We start from the raw sequence: 13,398 nt of genomic DNA on the forward strand, positions 1-13,398 counted from the left end.
CAGCTGATGACCTTGGTGAGAGAGAAAAACCTGGCAAAATCTTATATCTTCTTTTCCAGTGGCATTCTTCACTGATATTGAAAAGGTGAAAACAAGCAATGTTAATTCTCTAAATGAAGTATTAACAGTAACTGCACGATAAAGTGTAGTATATTGCCACTTAAGTGTGGCTGACCCCTAGGGGTGGATGTTACTGTTGCTTTTAGCCCCAGGAGGACATCTCCTCCAGCTGGCTTATCGACACACGACTGTGTCCTGTTTGCCAAGGGAGTTATCCCTCTCACCACGACCAGCAGCACGAACGTATCCGGATTTCAGGGTTATTTCCCTTCTTCGGCGTTCGACAGCTGATGACCTTGGTGAGAGAGAAAAACCTGGCAAAATCTTATATCTTCTTTTCCAGTGGCATTCTTCACTGATATTGAAAAGGTGAAAACAAGCAATGTTAATTCTCTAAATGAAGTATTAACGGTAACTGCACGATAAAGTGTAGTATATTGCCACTTAAGTGTGGCTGACCCCTAGGGGTGGATGTTACTGTTGCTTTTAGCCCCAGGAGGACATCTCCTCCAGCTGGCTTATCGACACACGACTGTGTCCTGTTTGCCAAGGGAGTTATCCCTCTCACCACGACCAGCAGCACGAACGTATCCGGATTTCAGGGTTATTTCCCTTCTTCGGCGTTCGAAGTGGCAATATACTACACTTTATCGTGCAGTTACTGTTAATACTTCATTTAGAGAATTAACATTGCTTGTTTTCACCTTTTCAATATCAGTGAAGAATGCCACTGGAAAAGAAGATATAAGATTTTGCCAGGTTTTTCTCTCTCACCAAGGTCATCAGCTGTCGAACGCCGAAGAAGGGAAATAACCCTGAAATCCGGATACGTTCGTGCTGCTGGTCGTGGTGAGAGGGATAACTCCCTTGGCAAACAGGACACAGTCGTGTGTCGATAAGCCAGCTGGAGGAGATGTCCTCCTGGGGCTAAAAGCAACAGTAACATCCACCCCTAGGGGTCAGCCACACTTAAGTGGCAATATACTACACTATATATATATATATATATATATATATATATATATATATATATATATATATATATATATATATATATATATATCATTCGCCATGATAGATCGCTAGCCACTACACATTCTTTATTTTCTCTCCTTGTTTCTTTCTGTGTTCCTTTCTGTGGAAGAGCGTAAGCTCGAAACGTTAAAGACTTTTTTCAATTCCCGGTCGTTAAACTAATACATCTGTTCGTTGGTTATCTACACCACCTGTCTTCGTCTTTTTTTTTTTGTGAATTCTCCCTATATATATATATATATATATATATATATATATTTGTTTTGCAAGATTTTTTATGTGAAATCGTGTGTTGAAACAGATGTTGTTGTACTTGGGGATGGTCATATTGCCAGTTTAGCCAATAAAAACACACGCACTATATATTTGGTGTTAATTTGCTTCAGCTTTATATTGCATTAATCTTAATCTTATTTCGGCCAGAGTTCTTTCGTCACACTTCTGTGACCTCATCAGTGGTCCTTTGTTTCCTTCCTTCTTATGTGTGTCTCACCTTGCTAAATATCAGCCATTTTGTATTTTGTATTCCTATTGTATGTGTCTACGCATGCGTGTCTTTCAATGTGTCTGTGTCTTTTGTAAGTGCATGTGTGTATGGGGAGTGTCTGTATCACCTATATACTCTGTTAATACGTGTTCGTTTGTATTTGTTTTTATTTATTTATTTGTTCATGTGTGTGTGTGTGTGTGTGTGTGTGTGTGTGTTTTGTTGTTGTTTTTTTATATATCAATTAGTAACTGGATGGTTCCCATAGTAATGCAGCTAAAGCATGTATAGCAAAGCCGTTTGGTACAGATTGACCGTGAACTCTGCTGTGTATGTACAGTAAGTTTTAATGTTCAAGCTCTCTTACGCTGTTTACAGCAGTGCTTCGAAGGAAGGTGTATAGCGTGTGATCATTGCATTGACCGTGACAGAGGAAGCTGACCAGAGAATCTGCATCTAATTTTGCCAAAACTTGGCGATACCTGCTCAGAGACCTATGCAAAGTTTCAAAAAAGTTTTCATCGATCTCGACACAATCAAGGAGATCTTGTGTCTTTTTGGTCAACAGAAAGCAGTTTGGGCACAAACTTGGTAGACACGCATCTCAACCCCAAATCTTCAGTGATAATGGACTGAACTGAACCATAACTAATCTACACATTCTCTGATAACTCACGGATGATGATTCGACGATTTGCCCTCACAGACGATCACACTCTACACACCTTCCATTCAAGCACTGCTGTAAACAGCGAAAGTGAGCTAGAACGTTAAAACTTAGTGTAGATGCACAACAGAGTTCAAGGTCAGTCTTTGCCTAGTAACTTCACTCTGCGTGCTTTAGCTTCGTTACTATGGCAACAGTCCGGATACTTATTAATCAGACCTCTTGTATATATATATATATATATATATATATATATATATATATATATATATATATATATATATATATATATATATATATATATATATATATATAAACAAATAGTAAATGAGTATATGCATATATACGTACAGGTATGTGCGTACCGACATCCATCTGTATGTATAGGTGCATATCTGGGTACAGGACATTGCAACCAAAACGTAAACGAGAAAACACACAAGCCACATAGAGAACATTCTACTTCATCAGCTACCCCCGTTTTAACACTGGCGTTTCGAAGAGCTGGGCAGGACGCATCGTTAAAACGGCTCTTCCCATGGACCGCAAATTAAATTTGTATACACAAATTAAATCTTGCCATGGAGGAATGTAGTGGCGGATATATATATATATATATATATATATATATATATATATATATATATATATATATATATATATATATGTATGTATATATATATATGTATATATATATATATATATATATATATATATATATATATATATATATATATATATATATATATATATATATATATATATACACACATACACACACACATATATATATATATATATATTATATATATGTGTATATGTATATGGGGACGAGGTTTGCTCCCGTTTATGCGAATTCGGTGATGGGTTACTTGGAACAAAAACTCTACTAGGAAATAGAGGAGAGATATAACACCGAATTTAGGAAGTTTATAGAAAAAGCATGGAAGAGATACCTAGACGATTGCTTCATAATCTGGACCAAACCTCAAAGCATTGTGGAAGAATTTAACACCCTCCTGAACAACCTACACCCATCCATCCAATTTACAAAGGAGATGAGCAGTAGCAAATTACCATTTCTAGATATAATGGTAATTAAAAAGAACACCGCCATTACCACAGATATATATTACAAACACACAGACACACACCAATACTTGAACTTTAAATCGTGCCATCCACCCCATACAAAACGCAACATACCATACTGCCTAGCCAGGAGAATATGTACTATTGTAGAGGATATAGAGACCAGAAATCAGCGCCTGATGAAACTGAAAGAATTTCTGCTGAAGCAAAAGTACCCATCACGACTGATAGAAAATGGTATTCAGCGGGCTTCGAAAATACCCATACAACAACTGAGGACACCGCAAAGAAAAGACAAACAGGAAAAGATCATTCCATTTATAGTGACACAAAATCCATGCCACCAGAACATCTTTAATATCGCCAAAGCGAACTTACCGATCCTTGCACAAAGTAAGGAATTGAGAAATATCATTACAGATCAAAATATAACTCTCAGTAAGAGACAACCTAAAAACTTGAAAAAGCTATTAACAAAGGCAAGGTTTGACATCAGCAACAAAAATCAAACATTCACTGTATCCAAATGCAATGATAGCCGATGCGGTACATACCGATCAATCCATACCGGCCCATATATGAACACAAAAACAGGGAAAATATTCACCAATGCGAACATGAACTGCAAAAGTAGAAATCTAATCTACTGCATCAAATGCCCTAATTGTGAAGAACTGTACGTTGGCCAGACAGGTAATGCACTATCGGAACGCTCACGGGTGCATCGACAACAGATTAAAAACCCAGAAGTCCGCCAAATATCACTGAGTAACCATCTGGCAACATGTGGTCATCAAACTTTTATTATATTTCCATTCCATAAACTTTACAACCGGAATGAAATTGAGAGAAAATGCAAAGAAAAGGACTTTATTAAGAAATTCAAACCCACTCTTAACAAACAATGATTAAATTTATCTTACTTCGGGTTTTAAAATCTTATCCCTATAACTAAAACACAAAAAATCTCTCAAATGTCATCATTTCTAAAAATAGATTTGGCATCATTTCTAAGACTGGCCAAACACCTACTGGGGTTTAAAAATCTTATCCCTACAACCAAAACACAAAACAATTTCTCAAATGTCATCATTTCTAAAAATAAATTTGGCATCATTTCTAAGAACAGCCAAACACCTACTGGGGTTTAAAAATCTTATCCCTACAACCCAAACACAAAACAATTTCTCAAATGTCATCATTTCTAAAAATAAATTTGGCATCAATTCTAAAAATAGCCAAACACATACTGCTGCTGTCCAAAGGAATTGGTATAAAAGACAGAAAACCAACCAATCTATTACAGTCTGTTAAAGTCTGTCATACCGGCCATGATGAAATACCACAAGGTATAGAAAATACGTATTCGCCTTTATATATTTAATCCTTTATATTGAACACTCAATATTTCATCTATTCAATAAGACATATTCCATATATTCAATAAGACATTCAATACTTTATTTCATTGTACCATCCATTTTTATTTTATATTATATATTGTATATTATATTATATATTGTATATTCCATATTCTATATCCCACATTGGTTTTGCAGGAATATAAATAAAACATAAAAAACAGACAGTGTTGGAACTCTTTTAAACAAAATAATATATTCCTCTATACACAATCATACAAAACCCCTTTTTTTGTATTTATTTTTACTCGCATATATGTATATTTACATATATACATATACACACCTACATTCATAGAGACAGACAGACAAACAGATATACACACTCGCGCATAAACATGTGTGTGTACATATATGCATATATATATATATATATATATATATATATATATATACGTATATATATATATACGTGTGCGCGTGAGCATGTGCGCGTGAGTGTGTTCGCGTGAGCGTGTACGCGTGAGTGTGTGCGCGTGAGCGTGTGTGCATTTGCACCCCCATCCACAAAAACATACTCATACGTTATAGATACTCATTGGCTTTTTAGCCGTGTTGTTATAGATGTGGAAGTGAGAGTTAACACAAAAGAAGAATATTTTTACAAGATACATATAAACATACTGGCTTACATATATGTGAATACATGTGAATATATAAACACATTGCCGCATAATATATATGCATGTATGTATATGAACATATGCATATACAGGCATTTAAGCAGACACACAGATGTACGTTCATATAGACATATGTACGTATACATATATATTTGACATACACGCACTCTCACATTTATGTGGATACGTACACATGTTGCCATACAATGCATACACATGCACAATACATGTACATGCTGGCAGGCATACGATTACATGTGCATAGAGGAATATGATATAATTATAAATTTAATATTAATAGAATAATAAAAATGATAATGACAAGAATATTGATAATAAAGTTCATAAAAATGGTACAATCATGATGTAGAATAATAACTGTGTAGCGTACAAATTATATTAATTAAATACAAAAAAATATGTATACATACATATGCATACATATATGCATATACATACATATACATACACACATATAGATGTCTTTTACCTTTTATTTTTTACTTGTTCCACTTAGACTGTGGCCATGTTGGGGTACCACCTTAAGGAATTTTAATCGATCTAGTCGACCCCAGTACTTATTTGTGTTTTCATATCCTCGTTGCTATATATGGATTGATGGGTAGCATGTGGGATTGTAACTGAAGTGTCCGTGCTAGTGTGTATGAAGTAGATAATAGATGTGTGTGTGTGTGTGTGTGTGTGTGTGTGTGTGTGTGTGTGTGTGTACGCGTATGTGCTGTGAGTGTTTAGCAACAAGTTTATGTGTATACTGTTTAAACCTGTTGGTGCCTATAGGGTTTGGGTTTTTGTTAAACGGTATGACCTAGTTTTAGGAGAAGTTATCTTAATGAATTGTAGGTGTGTGGGATGTGTTAGTGTGAAGTGAAGTTAAATGAAAAGCGGTTGGGAATTTAGATCGTTAGTCTGAAGAGAAAAAATTAATGCCTGTTCCAGATGGACGTGCGAGTTCGGGGGTCTCTGACCAAGGCCAGTCCGAACACAGATAGATATCGAAGGGAATGACCAGCTGATCGGAAGTGGCACGAAACCGTTGTGCTATTACCGAGTCTTATATCTGACCAGCTGAGATGAAGTGACACGAAACCGTTGTACCATTACCGAGTTTTATTTCCCGAAAATGTTAGACAGAACTGTCAGGCTACGACAACCAGTTTGTCCTCTGTAAAAGGAGAGGAAAAAGGAGTAGAGAAAGCAGTAAATGAGATTACTGGAGGTACTTGTGGAGGAGTCGGTAACATAGAAGGAGTGATGGTGGGTACCAGTGAAGATAGTAGTGTGAGAGGAGAAGGGAGAAACGTGACAGCGTAGGCGAATACATGTGTATGTGCATCTTCGTGTATTTATACGTACATGTGTGTGTGTGTGTGTGTGTGTGTGTGTGTGTGTGTTTTATGTGTATGAAATTAAGAGAATGTTCGCAAAAATTTTAATTAATTCTATATCATATACCAAAAGGTCTTGCTTCAACAATCTTCAATAGTAAACAGTAGATGGTTTGTGATTTCATTAATGCAGTGAAAAGTAACAATATGAGAATAATATGAAATTAATAAAAAGTTAGCTGTGCATGATATGCCGAGAGCGTACAGACGTACACACGCACGCGCGCGTGCACATACACACACGCACGTGCCTACACACACACATACAAACATACATACATGTGTGTGTGCGCATAATTCAAAATCAAATAATTTCTAATGTAGGTGTATTTATAAGGACGATGTATACAAGTAGATAATGGCTAGCGCTAAACTATGTTGGTAACTAATGGAAATTACCTATCAGCAAAAGCTGAACGCTCATACATCGTCTTGATGAGAAAGTCTGTCATATACACATACATGCATGAATACACACACACACACACACACACACACACACACACACACACACACACACACACACAAACACACACACACGCACACATATATATCAAATATTTCTAATGTAGGTGTATATACATATATATATATACACACACACACATACGCATGCATGCATTCATGCATACATACATAGGCGCAGGAGTGGCTGTGTGGTAAGTAGCTTGCTTACCAACCACATGGTTCCGGGTTCAGCCCCACTGCGTGGAACCTTGGGCAAGTGTCTTCTACTATAGCCTCGGGCCGTCCAAAGCCTTGTGAGTGGATTTGGTAGACGGAAACTGAAAGAAGCATGTTGTATATATGTATGTGTATATGTGTGTTTGTGTGTCTGTGTTTGTCCCCTCAACATCGCTTGATAACCGATACTGGTGTGTTTACGTCCCCGTAACTTAGCGGTTCGGCAAAAGAGACCAATAGAATAAGTACTAGGCTTACAAAGAATAAGTCCTGGGGTCGTTTTGCTCGATTAAAAGCGGTGCTCCAGCATGGCCGCAGTCAAATGACAGAAACAAATAAAAGACTAAAGAGAGAGACATACATACGCTAATGAAAGAAAGTGGCACTCAACACACTCGGTAAAAGTTGTATATATTTTCGACAATAGCTTGACTCGGCTCCATATGACTTACAGTTTCGTGGGCACTTGGATGATGTCCATCTCATCAGAAATCAGAAGAGTGAGAGGTTTGGGACAAATTCAAAATGGTTTCTAGCTGTTAGGATCCTATTGTATAAATTGTATAAATAATTGGTATGCGCTCTTTCGCCAATATAAAAATGACCAAATAACCTTTCAAAATTATAATACCTACAAAGCACTACTCACTGCAGTTATAAAATGGGCTAAATATAAATATTTTCAAACCTCGGTGATGCGAATAAAACATGGAAAATAATAAACAAACTCACAAACAATCAAAAAAAGAAACATGGTTCATGAAATTTTACAGGAAAATAAATCACTTGTTAACCCACATGATACAGCATGCTCCTTCAATAATTACTTCTCTAATATAGCTGCAAACCTTAACAATCAGATAAAACACTTCTCCCACCCGTACCCTTGTTGTTCTACATGGTAACCCAAACTCCTTCTTTGCATTTCCTTCTTTCCTAGACGAAGTAAGATCAGTTTAAAAATCCCTTAAAAATAAACCAGACTCAAATGAAAATATCCCTTCATATATTTACAAACAGACTGTTGACATAATCAACTTACCTATTGCAATGCTCTTTTCTGAATCAATTGCACAAGGCGTATTCCCTGACTGTCTAAAAACGGCACGTGTCATTCCAGTCTATAAAATAGGTGCCTCTAACCTTGTAATTAACTACAGACCTATATCTATCCTCTCTACTCTCTCGAAGATTTTTGAAAAGTTAATGTACAAGAGACTACAGTCATTTCTCAGTCTTAACAACATACTATCAAATCACCAATTTGGCTTTAGATAAAACTTAAGTACTGCTGATGCAATCTTTGAATATCTAGATCATGCCTACAGTTCGCTAAACATCTCTAAATATTTCCTTGCACTTTATTTAGATATCAGTAAAGCGTTCGATTCTGTACATTCAGATATACTGTTGACCAAACTTAGGCATATAGGAATAGGTGGATTTCTTAACAATTGGTTTAGATCATACCTTACACAGCGTAAACAGTATGTTTCTGTTGAAACATTAAAATCATCGTTATCCACAATAAAGCTAGGAGTCCACAAGGGGTCCATACTGGGCCCATTACTGTTCCTTATCTATATAAATGATATGTGCAATTCTACTAATTTATTAAATTTTCTACATTTCGCTGATGACTCAACTATTTTTATTAGTCACCAGGACATTCCCTTCCTATTCAATACAGTTAATTCAGAACTGGACAAGGTTTATCAATGGCTTATCGTTAATCGGCTTACCCTTAATATAAAAAAAAGACCTGCTACATACTTTTCTCAACAAAGCCCAAACAGATTCTTCCTAATGTCCTCATCACAGGTAAAGGTATTTCACATACAGCATCAACAAAATTTCTCGGCATTCATATTGATGAGTCCCTCATTTTCAAAAGAAAATTCTCGTACTCTTAGTATGTTAAATAGCATTTCTTACCTTCTTCCTGAAAATGTTAGAAACACTTTTTATTATTCATTTATATGCTCAAACTTTTCTTATTGTGTTGTTGCCCGGGGAAATTGCAAAGCTTTCTTACTTAACCATGCCATCCATAAATCATGGAAGATTCTCAAAATAAACAATCCCTCAATCAAAATTACTTTCGTTTAATGATATATATGTTATCTCCAACGATATGTCTACTATATTACTATTTAGTATTAGTTTTCACAACTTGTCGAAAGTAAGTCACTTCTGTTTTGTATCTGGAATCGAGGTTCTTTTGTTTTCAGAAAAAGGGGCGGGGTCCCTTTTTGTGTCCGTCTATATCTCAGAAAACCTGCTGTCATCCCTGAATGTTCTTTGGTTATTTCATGTTACTGCGAATGTGGCTTTGTACCAGTGTGATCAATTTTCTGCTGCTTCTAGAATGATGAGCCGACAAAGTTTTTGTAAGATAATTTAAATATATCTAGTTGTTTTCCTTACATTAACCTGAGACATATAATCATGTGTAGATAATTGTACATCCATGGGTGAAAGTGTTTCAGTATATGTAGCATTTTTTTTCTCACTCGGTACTTTTCGTCCGCGTGTGTGTCAACCATAATAAACATGTTGAATATATTTTGTAATCAAACTTTGTTAGAAGGAAGTTGTATATCAGGAAGTCAAATATCAGTAAAGCCCTGTTCAAATAATTTTCGTATTAAGTTTGTCTTATTTTGTATTTTTCTTATTTTGTAGTCTACCGTACACTTGCCATACATTTATATATACACGCGGTACACCTGCACGATGTTGCGTACGAGTAGAAAATAAATGACTCCCAAAAATTTAACTATTGTCCGTCTTTGTTATCACGGAGGTGATTGTTACCTCGCTTGCCTAGATTCTACACGAAGCAGCAACAATATGTGCATATATATATATATATATATATATATATATATATATATATATATATATATATATATATATATATATATATATATATATATATATATATATATATATATATATATATATATAACAACTCTGACATACTTATTTCTACGAAATTATCCGTTACCGTTCTCTCCCTCATAACTACCAAACAAGAGGTATTGCAGACTTGAATTTTGAAACGCCTTTTTGTCGAGTATCAATTTGTCAAAAAAGTTTTATTTATAACAGTATTAACATATGGAACAATATTTTACCACGAAAGCTAAAAAAACATTTTTCGCTGTCAAATTTCAAAACATCATTAAAAACCCACCTTCTGCTGATCCAAACTCATTTATAAACTTTATTTTATAGACCTACTGTATTTATAACATTTGTAATATTTTATATTTCCAGAATTATTTATTTCTAAGTTTTTACCGCCTACCAACTTGTCCAAATTAATCAAACTGCCAAAGGGCCTAATCTGATTTTTTATGCAATTTCTGAAAAATTTTTTTAGGAATCTTTACTTATTGTAGTCGATAAAAAAATATTCGATGTAGATTGGATTAATAATTTATTATTATTATTATTATTATTATTATTTTATGTTTGACATTTGTTTTGCATTTGTACAAGTTGGAGCCAAGTCTCACCCAGAGACCTCAAGAGACAACAAGTTAGAAGTTCATGTAGGTGTTATGCCTAGGGTACCATATATTTGGATTTGTACAGTTTTGTTCTAGTGAATGTTTAAGAAACCATAAGAAAATTATGTGTTTGTTTTAAAATTTGAGATCACATAGACAGTATTTTACGTAGAATATGGGCAGTTCCCATGAGCACTATCTTTTGAACTTCAGCCATTTTGGGGTTTCCTGGTATCTGAGCTAGGTAGTAATCAGCCCGTTTCGCTGTCATTCCCAGGGCACCTATGACAATAGGTATTGTTTTCGTCTTCAGATTCCACATTTTACTAATTTCTATTTCAAGATCTTTATATTTGCTCAGTTTTTGGTAGGTCTTGCTAATTTCTATTTCAAGATCTTTATATTTGCTCAGTTTTTGGTAGGTCTTGCTCAGTTTTTGGTAGGTCTTATTACTATTATTATTATTATTATTATTATTATTATTATTATTATTATTATTATTATTATTATTATTATTATTATCATTATTGTTCAGTAGTTTTATTGTTATAGCATGCTTTCACTTCACTACCGAGCACAGCTCTGTGTGCCTTCGGTATGTGCTGTGGTTTGCTGTGATGCTCTTATGGTTACTGTATTGAAAGTGGTTTGCGTAGGATGTGTGCAGTGCCCAGTAGTGCAATTTTCTGTATGTCATATATATTTGTAAGTCCTGGTGTTTTTGTTATGTATTTGTCTGAATATTTTTTTTATTATACCTAAGGCACCTACTATGATAGGAATTGTTTCTGTTTTTAGATTCCACATTCGAGTTACCTCTATTTCCAGGTCTTTGTATTTTGAAAGTTTTTCCATTTCTTTTAGGGAAACGTTGTCATCTTCTGGTATTGATACATCAATTAGAAAGCATTTTTTTATTTCATGATCTTTGACAACTATATCTGGTCTATCGTCCTTAATTTCTCTATCTGTGTGTATTAGCATATCCCAGAATATGATTGCTTTCTCGTTTTCTGTGACCTTCTCTGGCGTGTGTTTATACCATCTTTTTTCTGTTGTTATTCCATAGTGTTGGCATAGCTTCCAGTGTATATAGGTCCCAGCTCTGTCGTGTCTGTGAATATATTCCTTATTAGCCAGGACTGGGCAGCCAGAGATAATATGATTTATTGTTTCTTGTCCATCTCCACATATTCTACAGTTATTTGTTATGTTTCTTTTCATTATATGTTTTTGGTAATTTCTGGTGGGGAGGCTTTGGTCTTGTGCAGCAATTAAAAATCCTTCAGTCTCTGCTTTGAGTCCTGAGCTTCTCAGCCATTGCTGGGATTTTTCTCTGTCTATTTCTTTCGCATTTAGTTTAGCCCAGTATTTACCATGTAGGGGCTTTCCTTGCCATCGTTTTATCATGGTCCGTTGCTGTTCTAGTTTTAGTTTGGATTTCATTTGTTTTATAGCTTTTGTTTCTTCTTCTTCTTCTTCTTCTTCTTCTTCTTCTTCTTCTTCTTCTTCTTCTTCTTCTTCTTCTTCTTCTTCTTCTTCTTCTTCTTCGTATTTGTTAGGTAGTATGATTTCTTGTTTGTATTTGTCAGCTTCCTTAAATACTGAAAACAGTTTTTTGTTTTGCTCGTGTTTTGTGGCTATTCGTATTAGTTTTCCTTGCTTCTGAAGTAGGTATTTTTGCAGTCCTATGGTGGTTATTTTATAATAGTTTTCCAGCTGTATAAGACCCTTGCCACCTTCTGTACGTTGTATATATAGCCTTTCTATGTCAGATTTTGGGTGGTGCATCCTAGATCCTGTCATTATTTTACTTGTTTTTCTGTCTATTTTAGATAGTTCGTTTAGTGTCCAGTTAAGGATGTTGTAGCTGTAACTTATAACTGGGACGGCTAAAGTGTTAATACCTATTATCTTGTTTTTAGCATTGAGACCTGTTTTTAGTATTGATCTAACTCGTCTATAGTACTCTTTATCTTTTCTTTCATTTGTGTGTGTTGTATCCTATTTAGTTCATTGACTCCTAAATATTTGTATGGCTGGCTTTCGTCTAGTTCTCTTATTTCATTGGCTTTATCTAGTGTGATGCTGCTACTCTTAACTAATTTTCCTCTTTTCAGGGTTGCTTTGGCACATTTTTCTAATCCGAATTTCATATCTATTTCCTTGGTAAAACCATGTACTGTCTATAGTAGTGTTTCCAGCTCTTTGTCATTTTTGGCGTATAATTTTAGGTCATCCATATATTAAAGGAGGCTGACTGTTTTGCCGTAACATTTGTATCCGCATCCAGTTCTATTTAGCAATTCAGTTAAAGGTGTGAGTGCCAGGCAGAACAGGAGTGGAGAGATCGTGTCTCCCTGAAATATTCCTCTTCTAATGGGGATGGCTTTCGTTTTCACAAG

The sequence above is a fragment of the Octopus bimaculoides genome, chromosome 13 (genome assembly GCF_046866305.1).
Source record: "Octopus bimaculoides isolate indiv1 chromosome 13, ASM4686630v1, whole genome shotgun sequence".
NCBI classification, from domain to species: domain Eukaryota; kingdom Metazoa; phylum Mollusca; class Cephalopoda; order Octopoda; family Octopodidae; genus Octopus; species Octopus bimaculoides.